We start from the raw sequence: 23,988 nt of genomic DNA, 5'->3' as shown, positions 1-23,988 counted from the left end.
CTGACGATGTCGTACGTTAATCCTTTAACGAAAAATGAGAATAACATTGGACTTAACAAGCAGCCTTGTTTCAAACCAAGAGGACAATGTCTGTTAACTGACCATCATATCGTACACATGCCCTTACATGTGTGTATATACTTTTTTTCACATTTGTAGTGAGTGAGTGAGTATGGTTTTACGCCGCTTTGGAGCCCAGAAAATCCACCCTAGTTCGGCAAGGGTGGAAACTGAACTTTTAAAGTCAGTTACCTCCTTCGCCCCGGGAAGATGGCCGAAACAGAAGACAACATAGTGATGAAAATGTTATGAATGGATCATTGATGACACCATGTGTTTGTGAAAAGGGTAAGCATGACCTGCTCTACTAGTAGCACCTGTCACTTCAACAGTTTTCATTAAGAAAGCAAGTGCCAATGAGTAAGGAGACCTGAAAACCCCCGGTAACGGTCACAAAATGAGATAGCATCGCACATCATGTTGACAATAAAAGCGACAAAACCCTTTCAATATTCATAAGAAATCTCTGCCAAAAGCGGAGTCGATAGTACAACTTCCACTATATCATGAGCATGCATCCTTGAATCACCATCAAACAGTGAAGACCAAGCAACGTGTGATGTTAAGTAAATTACTAGGACATTTAAATAGAATGGTCATGCTTCTAAGTACCTAATAAGCAATTTCAAAATGTAAACACCATAAGGTGGAGTTGACGGTATACTGCTCGACACGAAGGGGAAATTCACGATTGGAGATAAGTAGTAAAGTAAACTACGTTTATAACGAACGCGCTTATAACTTATTTTTTGCCCCGGCCATTTGCTGTATATATGCCGTACATATGCTTATAACGAACTACGGTTATAACGAAATAAAATTCGGACCCCATTTTAGTTCGTTGTAACCGTAGTTTACTGTATATGGGAAATTCACGATAATATCTTCGTTGAACTCCACAAATGAGATAATGATATCAGCGCCACATATATATCGCATCGGGACCATGTTCTACCGCATGGAGCTGCCGTCCGTGACTACGTACATCACCGCAACGTCATACCCGAATGTGTTTCAGAAAACAGAAGTAAAATGGAAACCGTGTATATATGGCAGGGGGCAGTCATATTGGGTGTGTGACCTGCGCCAGATGAAAGGCAGTGATTATACGACGCACCAGGATGATTCCACTGACACAGAGGATCCATCTTCCCGTGGCAAAGGAGTTAACTGACTATGAATATCCAGTTTCCAATGGAGTCAGTTAACTCCTATGTCACGGGAAGATGCAGAGGGCCACACTGACGAGAATTGTGACAATTACGTGAAATTACTATATTGATTATTTCTGGAATTTAAATCTGAAAAAAATAAATGAAATTGACGTTGTTAATTATATATTCGCCCTTTTGATATAATTAACATGGCAGAACGTGGAGTAATGACTTAGACTTGAATAATATTTTATCAGATTATGGAATTATTAATACAGTAAACTACGGTTATAACAAACGCAAATGGGCCACTAATTTTAGTTCGTTATAACCGTTGTTAAAAGCATATGTACGGCATATATACAGCAAATGGCCGGGGCAATAAAATAAGTTCGTCATATCAGTCAGTTCGTTAAAAGCGTGTTCGTTATAAACGTAGTTTGCTGTAAAAAGGTAGAGAAAATATCGGCAGAGGAAGACACTCTGGCGGGATACTAAACTAGCGAAAGAAATTCCCGTGCACCATAAAAAATCACATTAAAATAAAATTGCCATTTAGAATCATGCATGCTTACCACATGTACAAACACTTTGTCCCTATTTCCCAAGATGACACTGAAAATGGATCCTCGTCATTATATGCAGTGTTTTAACTGTGAAAAGCACTTTGATGACGGCCAAACCTCGCAAACGTTGAGCAATGCCTATCGGGAATGGAATACTTTGGTGATCATCGTAGCACCATACAATTAATCTGGATCTGGACCAACAGACTGGTAACACTAGGGACGACGTTCACGAGTAACGACACGTCGCCAAGATATTCATATCCGTCTGGTTCACTTACGAAATCGTCTTCAGACTGAAACTTTGACACCCGCAGCATTCCAGGCATGGTGCAAGGACTGTGAGGAATCGATTACGAGAGCATCATCCGACGTCCATCTGTACATCTAAGTGTGCTGTCACGTCATCGACCTGCACGCCTAGCAAGGGCAAGCCAACATCTAATGGTCAGGATACAGGACTGGAGGTTTGTCCTATCCTCAGATGAACCCTGGGTTCACGTTGACGGCAGTAATCGACGTCAGTACGTTTATAATGTTCTGATTTCGGTGTTGGGAGCGTAATGGTGGGAGGCTTCATTGTACACCACACGAGCCCTCTATTAGTCACCGATGACAATTTGACAGGTGTACAGTACTGTGACAAAGTAATCCGTCGTCACGTCCTCCAGTTCCTTCAGACCAATGGACCACAAATCACTTTATAGCAGGACACTGCACGCCCTCACGTTGCATTGTCCAAACTGAACTACAGAATATTCCCACACTCCTGCTGTTTCACCAGATCTATCGCCCATCGAACATGCATGGGATGGAATGAAACGTCGTTTACACCAACTTCCAAACCCCGTGACGTTGATCCAGATACGACAGACCAGTCCAGATCTGGAATGACATCCCACAAGAATTCCCCCACCATCTTGTGTCGTCAGTGAGGCTGTTGTCATGCTTGTGTCACTGCTTATAGTGGTCATATCCGATACTGACTTGTGAACTGACAATTGACCCAACCACTTTCAGCCTAGGATGACGTTTACCTTCCGATCCTAGATTGTCTAACTGGTATCTATGTTATTGTCAAGTAGTTCATCAAAAATGTCAACAAAAGTTGAGATGACTTTGCACTATTGATCTCCTTTGGAGAGTATGATGAAAACCATGCTTCCAGATTCATTCATTTGACAGACAAGTACATATGACACCATATACGGTAGCTAAAAGCTTCATTACGATTTTATATCATATCTGGCTCATATGGGGTTAGAAGTTCTGCTCTCTGATTTGTCAATCTCATTTGTTGAGATCATTAATGAAAAACGTTCTTCAAAGTTTAAACACAATGATGCAATGGGAATGCGGCTATTTCATATTGTATGTAAGGACACAAGTATCACTGTGTTTTTAGAAGAATCGTCTACTAACTTTATATAAAAGCAACAAACCCATATCAATAATCATAAGAAATCACTGCTTAAAGCAGAGACTATTATACGATTCCGATGGTCCCTTAGGCATGTGTTCATGAATCACTATAAATCAGTGATGAGACCAGGTGTTAGACCGATGGCACCATCACAAACACATGCAAAGGCAAGTAAAGTTATCACCCGAACATATGATACATGTCAAAATTGGGAATTGTATCGGACATCAATTTGGTCACTGATATGTCAAATTTGGAATTTAAATTCAAGAAATGATATGCATAGATAATATAGAATGTAGCTTGGGTGTTTGTTATATTTTTTCACCTCAAATCATGTTGCAAGAGGAGAATGCAGTCGATATCAGCTTTACATTTATTCATAGTTTTATAGTATTGGTGTAGTAGTTTACGAATATCTGAAAGTAGATATGTGATAAAGTTTAATAATACGATGTTTCATGCTGCAGAATATGGTACAACAAATTTGGCTTTTCTCTTTTCTGTGGGATTTGGCTTTATAATGGTTGCAACAATTTGTACATAAGACTTCAGATTTATTTCAGAATTTGTATTTCATGTGAAGGGAATATGCGAGCAAGATTGGGTCGGTACGCACCTTAGGAGCACCAGAACCAATAGTTGTGTCCTTTATAAACAATCCTTTTGGTCGGAATTGTACCTTAGAATTATAACTCTTTCAAAATTTAGAGTATCCATGGCTCGTTTTCGATGTGGTTCATACCAATTAAAAATTTAAACAAGAAGATCAAGAGAACTGCGAGCGTGTGAATGATGTAACTGTAACACTGTTGAGGATAAGTTTCACTTTGTTATGATTTGCAATGCTAATAATGCCATTAGTGCAAACTATATTTGTCAAACAATTATTGTTAACCGTAAATTTTAGGAGATGATGTCTTCCTCTGATCCATGTACAATTAGAAATCTTGCAATTACGTGTATCTTGCAATGGTTTTTTAAGAAAATGTAAACTGAATTAACAAAAGATGTATTACCCCCCCCCCCCCTCTCTCTCTCTCTCTCTCTCTCCATTGTGACTTGTTTTCAATCCATATGTGTAATGGGCCAATCGCCTCCTCACATTTTTTTAATAAACTTCTTGAATATCTTGTATATAGCATGCGTGAATGCTTGAACCTTAAATTATTTATAACACTTAATCATTCACTTGAATTTCTTATACGTATTGTATATATTTATTATAGACATGAACTGTTAAACATTGAAATATGTGTTTTGTGTTCAATACAACAACAAATATGTGTAAAGATACAACGCAGTTTCTGTAATGTCAAAAAAAATACCGACTGCTATCAGTAATGATATTCATATATGTTCTGGGACTAGTCTTAGATAGTCTGTGATCAAACATATTTTACTTAGTAACAATAAAATGCCGTCGAGCAGACAAAATCGTAATGATTTTGGTACTCTTAAGAGACATTCGGTGAATTGGATATTCTGTTATCGCAGACTTGATACAAATGTCACAATGATTATTAACAATATGTTTTTTTGTAAATGGGCACGAGGCCTTCCTTCAATAAATATCCTGTAATCATTGTATCCCTTAGTACTATATTCGGAAACCCTCCGTGTCCATTCAACACAAGTACCGACCTTTAATACTGAATCAAGTAGGTTTTTTGAGGAAGTATTTCATGATTTTTTTTCTTAAGCGTTGGTGACACTGGCTTTGATTCAAATATGTGACCATAGTGATACGGTTATAAATACTTTATCATTAATCTGTAAAAAATACCTTCTTATCTGGTGAAAAGATTATTACTGTTGAGATGCTTTTATCATGGGATGTGAGTGTTGGACTAAGGCCTAATAGGTTTGATGGACACTATCAGATGGAAACCCACTTCAGGGACTTTGTATTCCACACACACACAGTAGACATGATAAAGGATTTTAGCCGACGGGCGCACATTTATTATGGGTGAAAAACATTGAAAATGTTCTTTCTATTGCTTTGTCGCTAGCGGTAGCGAGAGGTACAGCAATAGATCGTCCTCTAATTGTTAAATATAAATTGCCAAAGTGGGATAATGACCAACCTAGATTTTCTACCGAAACAGATTCCACTTGGAGTAAAGGGAAAAGGGTAAGCATGCCCTTCCCTACCGGTAGCACACGAAAGTTTGTTCGGTTATTGTTAAAAGCCGCATCCCGCAATATTTCAGTTATATGACGGTTGTCTGTAAATACAGTAATTGACATCATGATCATTGGGATACTATGGCATACTATGGGATATTATGGGATACTATGACATGGGATCACCTTAGTCACCGAGTTTGACCATCCAATCCATTTAATCGCCTCCTAGGACAAACGTATGGTTTGTGAAATCAAACTTTCATTGGACAGGAGCGCAAGTCCTGGCAAGGAACAGAAATCAGTCCAGTTACATCAAATCGGTACGAGTGGTATATTTATCTAGATATTCTAGCACTATTCTACTATATTAAGAGGGGTGCCTCATACACGAGGGCTGATCAAAAAGTTCTAAGCTTAACATACAAAACCAATATTTGTGAAAGTGTTTTTTTATTTTCAACATAGTCTTCCTGCTTTACAATACTTTTCTCATATCGATAGTGAAGTGTTTCAATTCCAGCCAGGAAGTCGTTTTCTGAAGCCACCCTGAAAAACACTTTCCCGGAAGCTTTGAGGTCATCGTTGTCATCATAGCGCTTTCCACGAAGGTGTTCTTTCAGTTTAGGAAAGAGGTGGAAATCACCTGGTGCCAGGTCTGGTGAGTTTGGAGGGTTTTGATAGAATCTCTTAGGTAATGAAGCAAATCTGCATAGTAGGCACCGATAATCGTCAGTTGACTTTCTAAGTAATCCACAAGGATCACAACCTTTGTAATCCCAGAAAGTAGTGGCCATAATTTTCTTCACTGATCTTGAAGACTTTGGTGCCGGAGAAGTGGAAAGGTATTGACGTTTTGACTCGGGATCATAGTAGTAGACCCATGTTTCATCACCCGTTACTAATCTCTTTTTGAATTTGACGAAATCCTCCTCAATTAGCTCTAAATTTCATCTGGTAATGTCAGTTCTTTTTACCTTAAGATCAGAATTTAGAAACGCTGGCATCCAACGAGCTGATATCTTATTCATCTGTAAATGTTCATGAATAATATTTTCAATGGATCCGTGGCCTAGACCTGTGTCTTTCTCAAGTTCAGCAATGGTAATACGTCCATCTGACAGTATACGTTTTTCTACCTCCTTGATTGAATCTTCATTGATGGAAGTTGAGGGACGTTCAGACCTAGGGTCATCATCGAGGCTTGTTCTTCCAGCCTTAAACATAGCTGCCAAACGTTTAACAGTGGAATATCTAGGGCACTTATCCCCATACACTTGTGACATGCGGTCGTGAATATCTTGGGAGTACTTTCCTCTGAAGTACTTTTCCTTTTCTGTGTCCATTTGGACCCCTATCACGTTCAACTGTCTGTCACTTATATACAAACGGCCTCAACATACTAAATACACTTGGAATGAACTACTCAAACCATGTACTATATTGACCAGTTCGCTTTGTTATGGCCCATAGTTGAAAGTTAGTCAGGCTTTGAACCTTTTGACCAGCCCTCAGTAATAATACTGATGTTGAATACCAAACACGTGTTTTATTCGATGTGCGAAAGCTTGGCGGTCAGCGCCACACACATCCAATCGTCTTTTATTAAACTGGGCTGATCCCTTAGTAGCAAAGGGCACTGCTCCAATGATTGTGCCTAATTCTAGGAACTTACGCAATATAAGTACATACAGTTCCACTCCTAAACATCACAACAAATGAATTCCAAACAAAATCTTCATGAAATGAATAATAATATACCACAAACCCGTACATTGAATGTTGTGTAGTATATCTGCCGCTTGTACTCAAGTAGTGATAAGTTGTTTGGTTATCTGTGAACGAGGTGATACCAGGCCATCCAGATGACTGGAGACTACTCAAGTATGTGTGGAACAGGATGAAGAGAGCTCTTCATCACACACATGACATCTTTACACATCTAGAACCCAGGGGGTCTTGGCAGCCAGAGATGGTCATAATGACAGAAATATCATGTGTCTGTGTTAGAGCCCCTAGCAGCGCTATAGCTCGGACACAAAATTAACTATCCGACCATGTCCATGGTATTTGTGTTACTGCGGTCGTGGTATCTGGATTGACCAGTTAAATAGGCCCATGGGCTTCATCCGCAAAGTGGTCTTTGTGGTTTGACATACCCTGGTATCACATGCCAATGTTCATGTTAATAGCTTCTGTACCGGTCGTTTTCCCTAAAATTATTGGAGAGTTTGATGACATTGTCGACTGAAACACAGTAAAGAGTTTGGGGGATTGGACATTTTTACTTTTTACATGCATGGAAACATCAATTGTTCTGTGGGTTCGTCGGCTCATGTGCGTTTTACTGTCTTTCATGATCTGGGTAAGGTTACATATGTATTTACATAATACAGATGCATACAGTTTACTTTCTGATATGCACACCTTATAATGCTACAAATTGACCATTTTCTTATATTAGCATAAAGTAATATATGAACTCGTATTCTTACAAGCTTTACAGTTTATCACATATAGAAAACTACTTTTTTTCTTATAGATGCAAACCGCATTTCTTCTTATACACCAAAAACCACATTTCTTCTTATAGATGCAAACCATATCTCTTCTCATAGATGCAAACTACATTTCTTATTATAGATGCAAACCACATTTCTTCTTATAGATGCAAACTACATTCCTTCTTATACACCGAAACCACATTTCTTCTTATAGATGCAAACTACATTTCTTCTTATAGATGCAATCCACATTTCTCCTTATAGATGCAAACCGCATTTTCCTTATACACCAAAACCACATTTCTTCTTAGAGATGCAAACCGCATTTCTCCTTATAGATGCAAACCACATTTCTTCTTATAGATGCAAACCGCATTTCTTCTTATACATCAAAACCACATTTCTTCTTATAGATGCAAAACGCATTTCTTCTTATAGATACAAACTACATTTCTTCTTATAGATGCAAACCACATTTCTTCTTATAGATGCAAACTACATTTCTTCTTATACATCAAAAGCACATTTCTTCTTATACATCAAAACCACATTTCTTCTTATACACCAAAACCACATTTCTTCTTATAGATGCAAACCATATTTCTTCTTATAGATGCAAATCGCATTTTTTTATATAGATGCAAACCGCATTTCTTTATATAGATGCAAACCTCATTTCTTCTTATACACCAAAACCACATTTCTTCTTATAGATGCAAACCATATTTCTTTTTATAGATGCAAACTAAATTTCTTCTTCTACACCCAAACCGCATTTCTTCCTTGTAGATGCAAACCGCATTTCTTTATATAGATGCAAACCGCATTTCTTTTTATAGATGCAAACTACATTTCTTCTTATAAGTGCAAACTACATTTCTTCTTATAAGTGCAAACCACATTTCTTCCAATAGTTGAAAACCGCATTTCTTCTTATAGATGCAAACTTCATTTCTTCTCATAGTTGAAAATTACATTTCTTCTTATAGATGCAAACCGTATTTCTTATTATAGATGCAAACTACATTTCTTCTTAAAATGCAAACCGCATTTCTTCCTTATGTTGAAAATCGCATTTCTTTTTATAGATGCAAAAAACTTTCTTCTCATTCATGCAAACTACATTTCTTCTTATAGTTGAAACTGCAATTATTCTTATAGATGCAAACCGCATTTCTTTTTTATAGTTGAAAACTGCATTTCCTTTTATATAGGCAAAAAACTTTCTTCTTATTGATGAAAACAACATTTCTTCTTATAGTTGAAAACTGCAGTTCTTCTTACAGATGCATACTACATTTCTTCTAATAGATGCAAACCATATTTCTTCTTATAGATGCAAATCGCATTTCTTTTTATATAAACAAACTGCATTTCTTTATATAGATACAAACCGCATTTCTTTTTATAGGTGCAAACTACATTTCTTCTTGTAAGTGCAAACTACATTTCTTCTAATAGTTAAAAACCGCATTTCTTCTTATACATGCAAACCGTATTTTCGTCGTATAGATGCAAACTACATTTCTTCTTATAGATGCAAACTACATTTCTTCTTATAGTTGAAAACTGCAGTTCTTCTTATAGATGCAAAACGCATTTCTTCTTATAGTTGAAACCCGCATTTCTTTTCATATATGCAAAAAAAGCTTTCTTCTTATTGATGCAAACTACATTTCTTCTTATACACCAAAACCGCATTTCTTCCTATAGATGCAAACCACATTTCTTCTCAAACACCAAAAAAGCATTTCTTCTTATAGATGCAAACTACATTTCTTCTTATAGATGCAGACTACATTCCTTCTTACAGGTGCAAACCGCATTTCGTTTTATATATGCACGCAACTTTCTTCTTATAGATGAAAACCGCATTTCTTCTTCTACACCCAAACCGCATTTCTTCTTCTAAACCCAAACCTCATTTCTTCTTATACACCAAAACCACATTTCTTCTTATAGATGCAAACCATATTTCTTCTTATAGATGCAAACCGCATTTCCTTTTATAGATGCAAACCACATTTCTTCTTATAGATGCAAACTACATTTCTTCTTGTAAGTGCAAACCGTATTTCTTCTTATAGATGCAAACTACATTTCTTCTTATAGATGCAAACTACATTTCTTCTTATAGTTGAAAACTGCAGTTCTTCTTATAGATGCAAAACGCATTTCTTCTTATAGTTGAAACCCGCATTTCTTTTCATATATGCAAAAAAAACTTTCTTCTTATTGATGCAAACTACATTTCTTCTTATACACCAAAACCGCGTTTCTTCCTATAGATGCAAACCACATTTCTTCTCAAACACCAAAAAACATTTCTTCTTATAGATGCAAACTACATTTCTTCTTATAGATGCAGACTACATTCCTTCTTACAGGTGCAAACCGCATTTCGTTTTATATATGCACGCAACTTTCTTCTTATAGATGAAAACCGCATTTCTTCTTCTACACCCAAACCGCATTTCTTCTTCTAAACCCAAACCGCATTTCTTCTTCTAAACCCAAACCGCATTTCTTCTTCTAAACCCAAACCTCTTTTCTTCTTATACACCAAAACCACATTTCTTCTTATAGATGCAAACCATATTTCTTCTTATAGATGCAAACCGCATTTCCTTTTAAAGATGCAAACCACATTTCTTCTTATAGATGCAAACTACATTTCTTCTTGTAAGTGCAAACCGTATTCTTCTTATAGATACAAACTACATTTCTTCTTATAGATGCAAACTACATTTCTTCTTATAGTTGAAAACTGCAGTTCTTCTTATAGATGCAAAACGCATTTCTTCCTTATAGTTGAAAACCGCATTTCTTTTCATATATGCAAAAAAAACTTTCTTCTTATTGATGCAAACTACATCTCTTCTTATACACCAAATCCGCATTTCTTCCTATAGATGCAAACCACATTTCTTCTCAAACACCAAAACAGCATTTCTTCTTATAGATGCAAACTACATTTCTTCTTATAGATGCAAACCGCATTTCCTTTTATAGATGCAAACCACATTTCTTCTTATAGATGCAAACCGCATTTCTTTATATAGATGCAAACTACATTTCTTCTAATAGTTGAAAACTGCAATTCTTCTTACAGATGCAAACCGCATTATTTCCGTATAGTTGAAAACCGCAATTCTTTTTATATAGGCAAAAAACTTTCTTCTTGTTGATACAAACTACATTTCTTCTTATAGTTGAAAACTGCAGTTCTTCTTACAGATGCATACTACATTTCTTCTTATAGATACAAACCATATTTCTTCTTATAGATGCAAACCGCATTTCTTTTGATAGGTGCAACTTACATTTCTTCTTATACATGCAAACTACATATTTTCTCATAGTTGAAAATTGCATTTCTTCTTATAGATGCAAACCGTATTTCTTCTTATAGATGCAAACCACATTTCTTCTTATAGATGCAAACTACATTTCTTCTTATAGTTGAAAACTGCAATTCTTTTTATATATGTAAAAAACTTTCTTCTTATTGAAGCAAACTACATTTCTTCTTAAAGGTGAAAACTGCAGTTCTTCTTATAGATACAAACCGCATTTCTTCCTTATAGTTGAAAACCGCATTTCTTTTTATATATGCAAAAAAACTTTCTTCTTATTGATGCAAACTACATTTCTTCTTGCAGTTGAAAACTGCAGTTCTTCTTATAGATGCAAACCACATTTCTTCTTAAATGCCAAAACCGCATTTCTTCTTATATATGCACGCCACTTTCCTCTTATAGATGAAAACCGCATTTCTTCTTCTACACCCAAACCGCATTTCTTCTTATAGATGCAAACTTCATTTCTTCTTATAGATGCAAACCACATTTCTTCTTATACACCAAAACCACATTTCTTCTTATAGATGCAAACTACATTTCTTCTTATACATCAAAACCACATTTCTTCTTATACACCAAAACCACATTTCTTCTTATAGATGCAAACCACATTTCTTATTATAGATGCAAACCACATTTCTTCTTATAGATGCAAACCGCATTTCTTCTTATAGATCCAGACTACATTCCTTCTTACAGGTGCAAACTACATTTCTTTTTATATATGCATGCAACTTTCTTCTTATAGATGAAAACCGTATTTCTTCTTCTACAGCCAAACCGCATTTCTTCTTATAGATGCAAACCACATTTCTTTTTATACACCAAAACTTCATTTCTTCTCATAGTTTAAAATTGCATTTCTTCTTATAGATGCAAACCGCATTTCTTCTTATAGATGCAAACTACATTTCTTCTTATAGATGCAAACTACATTTCTTCTTATACACCAAAACCACATTTCTTCTTATAGATGCAAACCACATTTCTTCTTATAGATGCAAACCACATTTCTTCTTATACACCAAAACCACATTTCTTCTTATAGATGCAAACCACATTTCTTCTTATAGATGCAAACCACATTTCTTCTTATAGATGCAAACCACATTTCTTCTTATAGATGCAAACCACATTTCTTCTTATAGATGCAAACTACATTTCTTCTTATAGATGCATACTTCATTTCTTCTTATACACCAAAACCACATTTCTTCTTATAGATGCAAACTACATTCCTTCTTATAGATGCATACTACATTTCTCCTTATAGATGCGTACTACATTTCCTCTTATAGTTGCAAGCCGTATTTCTTTTCAAAGATGCAAATCAAATTTATTTTTACAGATGCAAACTACATTTGTTCTTACAGATGCAAACCGCATTTCTTTTTATATATGCAAGCAACGTTCTTCTTATAGATGCAAGCTACATTCCTTCTATAAAAAGTAAGACTTTCTTCTTATGATGCAAACTACATTTTTTATACACGCAAACCACATTTCCACTAACGGATGCAAAACCACATTTTTTCTAATACATGCAAACCGCATTTCTTCTTATACATGCAAAATCTTGCACATAAACTACAGTTTTTTAACATACAGAGATTCAATCATTTTTTTCAAAAATACATATTCCATTGTGTATGTTAACAAACTGTAACTCAAATGAACAAAATTGCATAACATTCTGAATTGCTCTTTGTCCTGTTTGTCTAATGAGGGTTATGTGGTTACAGGTCCAGGATACATGATCAGCAAAAAAGCTAGGATATTTGTTGCTGTAGCGTAAAACTACATTTACTAACTTACTATAATAGTCATCAAAGTTTACGTATTCACCTAAACGGAATATGTCTACAACTGTTTAAAAAAATGTTGATTTGTTTCTATTCGTGTGAGCCTAAGTACAGCAGGGTGTTTTCATTTCGTGTATGTCACAGTACAGAAGAATGGCGGCGAAGTAGAGGATTCCCGCAAATGTGCACAACGGATTTTACGTTTATAAAGGCAAAAGCATAGAGAATTACGTCAACTATAATAACTTCAGAGTAGGGAGTCAAGGACGTCGTTCAGCGAAATAATGCAACACAAACCCGACTTCTATTATCAGCCAATAAGCAAACAGTAATCCGCAACAGTGAACACTAATCTGGGAATTCAAGTTATTCTCTTTGCGGGGCTCATTCCCTTCGTGGCGAAAGGATCCGTTGCACTCGACTCTCAGATTCGCTCCGGTTATGATCCGTATCCTTTTTGGTTCCATGTCGGGCTCGTGACTTTTACCAAAGTGGTAAATATCTGTTCCCTGCCATCTTCCCTCCTAGGTTAAGCTGCCCCAACAACCTACGCAGGATCCACCACCCCGACCCCACCCCAATTCAACCCAATCCGACTCCGTGATGTAACTGATATAAGTGTCAGTCATCCTCCGCAACCATTCTAACCCCCGATCCCCATTTAACTGTATTCTAGTGATGACAAGCGTTTGATAAGGGGGATCTTTTTTATCCCAAAATACTCAGGTAGTGAAGGTTCCCTATAAGGTTGCTGGAATATTGCTAAAAGCAGCGTAAAACCATACTCACTCACTCACTCAAGTAGTGAAGAGATCTGTTTCTCTATCAGATACTGAATGAACCGAGCCCTGTTTCTGCAGTTCATTAGATATACTTCCATATCTCTTTCATCATCATATGTATGTCATATATAAAGGGCTACTGAATTTTTACTGTCACGAAACGTTTGTTCTCTCTCCCTTTAACAAACAAAGTCGTGAAGAGGACGCGACTGACGACAGATATAAGAGAAGCGTCGGTAAAATCATTTCGCTCATTTGTTTTTTTAAACTACTTGTACAGATTTCATGTTTCACACTTCATATTATTAGCAATACTCACGATCGTATAGATACATAATACATATGAGAGGAAATATTTTAAAAATAATGAATGCATAAGTATATGTGTTGGCGCATGGTCACGTGTACAGTGTACACAGTGAAAGTTAAGCAACGTTGGCATGTTAGTGACCGTGTTCGAAATATTCCTCTGTTGTATGGGTACCCGGTAGGGTGTGATGGCAACCTTCTGACGTCTCATAGCCCGCTTGTGTTGAGCATGCTTTGAGTTGACGCATTTTAAATATCTACATCACATTTGTTAAATGAGATTGTGGAGATAAAAAAATATATTTCTAAATATAAACTTAAAACAGTTCGCACTGAAAATACTGAGAAAGAGTAAAATTCCATATAACCTGAAAATTTTGCACAATAAAAGTTAAAACATTAACAGTTATGCCTTTGAAAATAACGTCACCATACAGTTATCGAGAACCGTGCTCGCATCTCATGCTTCCACTGTAGGGAAGCATCTCTTCGGATAACTAATGTGTATCTTGCTAGATGCCCTTTTATTGTGTGATGATAACCCTTGTTACACCCCACACCAATCACTTCCCTGCGCCGACCCAGGTATTCTAAGTGTGGCCATGGTGTATCACAGGTGCGCAGTGGTTTTTTTCAAATTTTCGAATCACTCCACGCCAGGCAGATAAGGGATAGCTTCAGTGTGGTAGTTCGTGCTTGATATGAAATGAAGTTCACTTAGTTAAGTCACGGCAACCTGTCAGTCAGAGCTGGTATAACAGGTTAACCTTTCTAATCATCGATACGATAAGGGGGGCAACCTTTGCCCATTTCGGCCCTTGGAGTGACAAACTAGAGTTGCTTCCCTTCTATTGAGAGATACTCGTGTGGTTTGAACTTGAACTTTTTGCAGCTGCTTGCCTTGTAATATGATATGTAAAATAATAGATATAAATATATATAAAATACAAAAGTCCAAAGATGAGCTTAATGATTTACTCAACCGGTTTCTAGGAATGTGATTTTCAAGAGTATACACACATATACACACACACATACACACACATCATGTTTAATATATGTATAAATATTCTAATCGGTTATTTATTAACAAGAACGTATACAATATGATAACATAACGTGCACGTGTTTCAGATAATGTTACATTCCAAATTATAATTACAAATATAACAACATTAAAAAGTACTTCTTAATACTCTGTTTGGAATTGATCGAAAACACGCATAATCATATTCCCATATAATTTATAATATAAATGTTCAATTACATCAGTTAAAATGCCTACTGACATTGGCAGATCCAGGGGGGGGGGGGGGGGGGGGGGTGGTGTGTGTGTGTTAAAAAAAACAACAACAAACAAACAAAGTCACCAAAAACCAAAAACCAAAAAAACGTAGTAGGTTGTAGGCAGTAACATTATCTGAGAGTGAATTTTGAGATCACAGTGTCACTTTCTATACCATAATTATCAAAGAGGTTTAGGCTAAAACCCTACATGCTCGACCATACTATATATTAGTACGTCAGTATGAAGCTCTACAAACAAACACATCCGTATCTTTACTTGGCGATAGGAATTATCTTTTATCTGTTTACACATGACATAACGGCGTGGTGATTCAGGTCCGCGCTCGACAGTGCTGGCTTCCTCGAGTTCACTGGGGCTACTGTCAGTGTGGATCTGGCGATATCTGTTAGGTGAAAGATGTGAAGGTGAATGGATGCATTGTTATAAATAAGAGTAACATTTCTCACTTTTGCCATTCAGGGTATGCTAACAGTTAACATGTTTAGTAGTAGATTAAACAGAAGAAGATTAATTTTTAATGTAAACTTTGAATGGGCTTGTTTTATCTTTATCATTTTTCTAAATTTTGATGTTGTACTGTTAAATATTGTGTGACGTCATGTAACTGAATTATGCATGCAATTATGTCTGTGGGTAACTGATCTTGAAATTTTTAGAAAAGGTAAATTATAGTAAATATTGTATTTTAGATAAATTGATTGTCTCCATTACATTGAAAAGCACAAACGTTTCACGAGAAAACAACCCCCGAAATAAACAATAAACTGACAAGAAAAGTATTTCTCATTGGACAATATAAATATATTCATGTCCACTTATTGATATGAAAGCAGACATGTCACAGCATCGAGATGCTTTTATCAAAATAAAACACATTATTTGTTCGATTTGAATGATTTATATTGCGGCTGTTTAAACTTTTAATCAATTTTATATTTATTATATAAAGTGACAGTTTCGTTTGCTTGATAACGTGTTAACTCTAATAAAGCAATTAAAAGATATACACGGGCTAAATATGAAACAATACGTATTATATATGATTTTTTGCTAGTAACACATATCAACTTTTTTTACTTATATGATATTAAAAAGGAGAATAGAATAAGATTGACATAATACAGAAATTCTGCAAAACTTACATATTTAATTAGTTCCAGCAACGAGTACTTGTAGAACAGCGGTTGGCTAAGCAAAGCGGCATCTTGTCACATCTTGTCACACCCTGTCACATCTTGTCACATCTGGTCACATCTGGTCACATCTGGTCACATCGTGTATATGTTTACACCGTGACGATTCCAGGGAGGAGTTGGGACAATATGCGGGTTTGTTGTTAGAGCAGAAATAAGATAGGTTTTCCCTTGTTTTCACCGACACTTGAATAGGTCATATTGTGACCCAATGGTGTGGATCTTAGCTCATGGCTTCATCCACTATACATATTTTCAGAAATATTCCATCTATAAAAGAGCGGCCAATATAATAAATTGTGGAATCTGAACATTTATCAATAATTTATCGACCCGTGAAGATCCGGGCTTGAATAGGTCTTCAGCAGCCCAAGCTTGTCCTAAAGGGCGATTATGCTTGTCGTAAGAGGCGACTAACGGGATCGGGTGGTCAGGCACGCTGACTTGGTTAATGCATGTCATCATCGACGCGTGGATCAATGCTCATGATGTCAATCACTGGATTGATTTTAGACCGCCGTTATATAGCTGGAATACTGCTGAGTGCGTCGTTAAACAAAGAACAACAATCATTTATCTATATTTATGTATGTATTAATAATAAAGTATTAAGCTGCATAAAACATCATTGTTTCTAAAAAAATGAAGAGGGTGGTATGTTACGGAGGGAACACTATTTATTTTTTACAAAACTAAACTCGGCCCTCTAACATAATGTCAGTTATTAAGCAGTTACAGAGCATGCTTCATTTGAAAAATATATAATTTCTTGGCGATAACAATGACTGATTAATGCAAGATTTAAACCGACGCATTGATGCCCGAGAATCATTTCATTTTGTAGCATATGAAGACGGGCTGTAAACGGCTATGCTTCAATATCACACAACATAAGAAGTGCGTTTAACAATACATGTATGTACCTATTAAGAATTCGATCCCGGATATTCTGGGTGACGGATGAGTATTTACAACTAACCAATAAACTATACATAGATCCGTTCTTTGTCATATAGACAACATATAAATCAAACGCTTTTTGAAGGCATTCTTGAAGAAATGAAATGATAAACGCATTTAATAAAGAACTGACTGGTGCGACCTCCACGCTATAATTATATAAGACGCCTTGTCTTCCAACATATTAGAATTCTCAAGAAAAGTTTAATTATTCCACGAAGTGCAACAAAAAGAAAACTTCAACGTTACACGAAGCCTTTCGGTGATTGACAGCAATTGACACACTGACATCTGCTATCGACACGAAAACATCGGTAGGAATGTGCTCTTGTCAAAATCCTTTCAATAAATTCACTATTTTCTCAGGCTAAAACACACAGCCCCCGACATTTGACAATCTAATAATCGCAGAGAGTTTTCTTTCTCAGTTAGAAGTACATCGGATGAATCAATGAGTAAAATTGGATTCTCGTCCCAATTGGAAAGAAAAATACTTTATTTCAATATTTACTTGTGTCGTTTCTTAGTGAACAAAACGGGTCTAATTACGTTGCCCTAACGCAAGGAGACGGGAATGAAATTAACCATCGTTGAAGAGCGATTAGCAAAGAATTAGATTTGCATTGTAGACACTGCTAAGCTTGTGACGTCTGTTCAATCGCACATTGAAATACGTTAGTCTACGTTTGTCACAGATGACGAGAGGTACATCTGTTTCTTTTTTTAAATGTATCCATTCATATAACTTTCACAGTTATTTTGTATAATCTGTTTCTTAGGTAATCGAGAATGGATATTCTCTGGCACTAACAGTTTATATTAAATCAACAATTAACGAAGCTATAAAGTCATTAACGAATCACTTTATCGGACACGTGTTCCCCCTCCTGACTTGATGGCGCAATGGAATATATATATATATATAAGGACATGATAGATTAATATATTTTAAATGTTTGCCATCCCTCCCTCCTCACTGCAACCCGTCTCACATCATGTCATAGTCCAAGTAACTGCGGACGGAGACATCGCTGTGGGAAGCTGGTAGATGAGAGTTCCTATGTAAGTACGGAAATATATATTTTAATCATATATTCAATCTTTTATTTCAATTTATTTCCGTGCTCGCAAAATTCAATCTTAAGAACAATAAATTTTCATCTGTAAGAATACAAACAATAAGAATTTAAGATTTTCTTCTGAGATAGACACAAGAAACCGTTTATGGTTCGCAAACTCTATGCAGTAACGGCAGTGTAATACAATTCTCCCGTAAAATAAACCTCGGTGCTACGATAACCTAATAAACTTAGTCGTATTCCCCAACTGGTTACAATCTCACAACGTACAACCTTCCTACTGTTCATCTCATATAACGCCACCATGGCCCAGACTGCGGTTAATAAGGCTCCAGATTAATGCACGTCATCTTCAATTGAGCGTTGACAATTCCAGCTTAAAGTATCCGCACGGCAGACGCGGAATGTCATCTTTTCTCCATATCTACTCCCCCAGTCCTCTCAACCAATGAAGCGGAGGGTGTACCCAGGATATTGTAAGCCCTCTACACTTGCACTTGGTGAAGAGCGGAAAGTACATGTTTGTTTAAACTGATCTAGACCCAAAGAACGCAACAAGTTCACCAACACCCATGATGTTACAATTTGGGCCACTGCGGCCAACCTTTCTAGTGGATGATCTCAACATAAAGCTTAGCGTAAATAAAATTGTTAAAAACACAAAATAAACAAAGAAATAGGGTTACCGAGGGCAAAGGGGTATCCCACACAACATACATGTTATAGGGTTACACTAACGGGTGGCGGGTACAGCCGAGTAACGATTGGCAAACTCGGGAAGAGTCTCTCAACACGCTGAAGAAGCTCCAAGAGGAGGACCAAGGGTCTTGATGGTTCTGAAGACGTTGTGGCGTCGTCACTTCACAAGAAGAGAAAACGCTGATATTTGAATTATTCCTGAAGACGAGCGCTGGCTGCATGTTAATACCAGTATGACGACCATTTGACACCTGTTGAATGGTATCTCCTCGAGATGCAGAGTATTAAGTTGCTTTAGAACATTATTTAGAAATTAGGATTATTTGTTCAATTTGATTGACAGCGTCAGACCACGTGATGTTGGACAAGGGACTGATATGAGGAAATTACTTTTTTTTGCAGAATTACCCCCTTTCTTGGAGTTTCGTTCGATACATGACTCTAGTTTTCTTTTCAAAATATTTACCGACAGTTGTTTGTCGTTTTCTGCAAATGAATAACGTCAACATCAGAGGATAATCAGTTAAGAATATCCACCGAAACAGATTCCATGGGGTGAAAATGACAAAATAGTGATGAAAATGATATGAATGGTTCACTGAAAATCAGGGATGACACCTGGTCTTCACGAAAAAGCTAGGCATGACCTGCTCTACCGGTAGCACACACACACCTCACACAATTCAGTTTCAGTAAAAAAGGTAGGTGCAAAACACGAATGGAAGAATTCTGCTTTGATGCAAAAAAAATAAAAATAATTTGTACAGATGTGTTTGTATGATATCTAAACGCGTGTAATCTAAATCAAATCTAAAACCGTGTTCCTTTCTTCGTTCTTGTCAACATCCTTGAAGAAATTCAACAGACCTGTTTGGTTCTTAGATCGGTGATGTAAATCTATGGCTACTCAACCCAACCTATATGATGTAATTACCAATGAAATTATGTCGAACTCGATCCTAAAGGGAATGACAGTTTGAACTCGAAATCAGCTTCATATCCAGTGCATCAACACGAATTATATATTCATCCCGTGTGGACAAGATTCAGGAGAACTGAATGGGTGAACTAAGCAATTTCAACAATGATGATGATGATGATGATGATGATGATTGTGATTTTATTTGATATTGAGAGTTGATGGCGCAGCTACCCCAATAGTACAACATTGCTCTATATCACAAACTTTAATATAGCTGATGAGTCCCATGTTCTGTAACATCGCTTTTGCAAAGTACTAGTAAATAATTAATGTAATTAATATTTGTTATTTAAGTATTATTGCATGTTATATTTGTAAGTTTTTTTGTTTGTTGTTTAACACCGCATTCAGCAATATTTCAACTATATGACGTCGGTCTGTAAACAATCGAGTCTGTACCAGACAATCCAGTGATTGATATCACGAGCATCAATCTACCCTCAACTAAGTCAGCGAGTCTGACCACCCGATTCTGATAGTCGCCTCTTATAACAAGCATGGGTTGCTGAAGACAATTTCTAACCGGGATCTTCATGGGTCAATATTTGTACGTGGAACTGTCCTTTATTTCTTACTTGTAAACTTATATATGATGTTATGTATATGATGTTTTATATACGATGTTTATATATGATGTTTTACATATGATGTTTTATATGTGATGTTTTATCAATTTTGTGATAACCGTGTGACTTTCATGAAATTTGTAGCTTGTATCTTTGCATTTGTTAATTCCTACCCTTGTACAGAACAGGTACCTCTTGTGTTTGCTGTCACGAATGGGGATCGGGCGGTCAGGCTCTGTGACTTGACTGATTGCATGTCTTCATACTCCGATGGAGACGGAGACTCACCCCCTCTCCCTCCTTCCTCTCCCTCCTTCGTCTCGCTCTGTCTCTCTCTCACACACACTAGTTCAGCTTGAATATTCTAAGTTCTTTTCTGTAATCAGAAACCAGTACAACATTAACTTAAATGTAGACATCGAACACAAAATTCTATTACTGCTTCGTCCCAATACAATAGAAAAAAACATCTGAATCAAACTTGAAAATATGGGCGGGGCGGAACTTACCGGATATATCATATACAAGTACAAATCCACCACCAACCTTCGCGTTTCTTTCATCTGTAAACAGAAACTTCGTAAATGAATTTACAACTTGCACCTGTTAGTTTCTGAATGTCAATTAGCACGACGCCTCGGCGTTCGGTGGGGGAATTGAGGCCGATTATGGCCGTACTCCCTCATTCGTGAAGTACTCAACGATTATAAAACCAACATTGGGACCTAGAGCGCTGGTCCTAGAAGGTAGTGGGGACATTATGTCAGAGATAGAACGTGCGTCTGTCAGAATTTTCACAAGTCTACCTATCGCAGGTGGGCGAAACGTGAGAGCGAAGCCAGTATTAATTCTGAGTTAAAGGTGGTAAAACTTTGGTGAAGATAAGACCGTTTGTCCACCATCGTAAATCTCCCTTTAAGTCGGTGACCGTTGCCTATGGACGTGTACACTTGCGGTATTTCAGTTTTATGCACGATTTCCAAACAGTTAATCAGAGTCAGTCCATGCTCCCCTCATTTGAACTTTATACAATAAACATGATTGAATCACATGTTATGGCGTTGGCTTGTTCATTACTTTGTTAAGCAAATGATTGAATACGTCCTGTCCAGAATATAACATACAATTACTTTCGTGACGTTAATCCCCACTTGAACTTTTTTTTAATCTGTCTGTGTATTTGATTAGTATTTTTAAGTTTTCAAGTTACATTTCAGGGTATGTTGAGATTAAATTGATGTTTGTTCGTTTTTTTAATCAATTATAAAGATCACAGCAATCGGGAAAGTTAAAGCCCTTTGCTCTTTGTAACACCTGGAACGCAATCTGAGCAATTTCTCGTGTTTTTTACTAACTACAAAATTAACCACCCCATTTCCATATTGATCAAGAAATAAAATGTTGTATGTGTCCAAGGAAAGATACATTCAATGTGTAAACAATATTTAACCTCCTTAATTTAAGATTAAAATAATTCGAGTGGTATTCACTGTCAAAGACTAGCAAGTCTGGTATTCAATATCAACCAGTAGGAGATCGTCCGTTGGTATTCACTGCCAAGCGAGATAAAGTCTGCTGATGGTATTGACTATCACACCGCCAGTAAGATGTCTCCAATATTTACTTTCAACCACTTGTCAGGCTACTTATCAACTTGGTAACTCGACGGGATGAACCATATGTCTCATACCACACGTTCCCTGTACAACGATATGTCTCATACCACACGTTCCCTGTACAACCATATGTCTCATTCCACACGTTCCCTGTACAACCATACGTCTTATACCACACGTTCCCTATACAACGATATGTCTCATACCACATTCCCTGTAGAACGGTATGTCTCATACCACACGTTCCCTGTACAACCATATGTCTCATACCACACGTTCCCTGTACAACCATATGTCTCATACCACCCGTTCCCTATACAACGATATGTCTCATACCACACGTTCCCTGTACAACGATATGTCTCATACCACACGTTCCCTGTACAACCATATGTCTCATTCCACACGTTCCCTGTACAACCATACGTCTTATACCACACGTTCCCTATACAACGATATGTCTCATACCACATTCCCTGTAGAACGGTATGTCTCATACCACACGTTCCCTGTACAACCATATGTCTCATACCACCCGTTCCCTATACAACGATATGTCTCATACAACACGTTCCCTATACAACGATATGTCTCATACCACACGTTCCCTGTACAACGATATGTCTCATACCACACGTTCCCTGTACAACCATACGTCTCATACCACACGTTCCCTATACAACGATATGTCTCATACCACACGTTCCCTGTACAACCATATGTCTCATACCACACGTTCCCTGTACAACCATATGTCTCATACCACCCGTTCCCTATACAACGATATGTCTCATACCACACGTTCCCTGTCAACCATATGTTTCATACGACACGTTCCCCATACAACCATGTGTCTCATACCACACGTTCCCTGTACAACCATATGTCCCATACCACACGTTCCCCGTACAACCATATGTCTCATACAACACGTTTCCTGTACAACCATATCTCTCATACAACACGTTCCCTGTACAATGATATCTCTCATAATACACGTTCCCTGTACAACCATATGTCTCATACAACACGTTTCCTGTACAACCATATGTCTAATACAACACGTTCCCTGTACAATGATACGTCTCATACCACAAGTTCCCTATACAACGATATCTCTCATACCATACGTTCCCTATACAACCATACGTCTCATACCACACGTTCCCTATACAACGATACGTCTTATACCACACGTTCCCTGTACAACCATATGTCTCATACAACACGTTTCCTGTACAACCATATGTCTCATACAACACGTTCCCTGTACAATGATATCTCTCATACCACACGTTCCCTGTACGACGATATGTCTCATACCACACGTTCCCTATACAACGATATTTCTCATATCACACGTTCCCTGTACAACCATATGTCTCATACCATACGTTCCCTATACAACCATGTGTCTCATACAACACGTTCCCTGTACAACCACACGTCTCATATCACACGTTCTCTGTACAACCATATGTTTCATAATACA

The sequence above is a fragment of the Haliotis rufescens genome, unplaced genomic scaffold (assembly GCF_023055435.1).
Source record: "Haliotis rufescens isolate VD_foot unplaced genomic scaffold, xgHalRufe1.0.p SCAF_3, whole genome shotgun sequence".
Lineage (NCBI taxonomy): Eukaryota > Metazoa > Mollusca > Gastropoda > Lepetellida > Haliotidae > Haliotis > Haliotis rufescens.
This window is presented reverse-complemented; position numbering follows the sequence as displayed.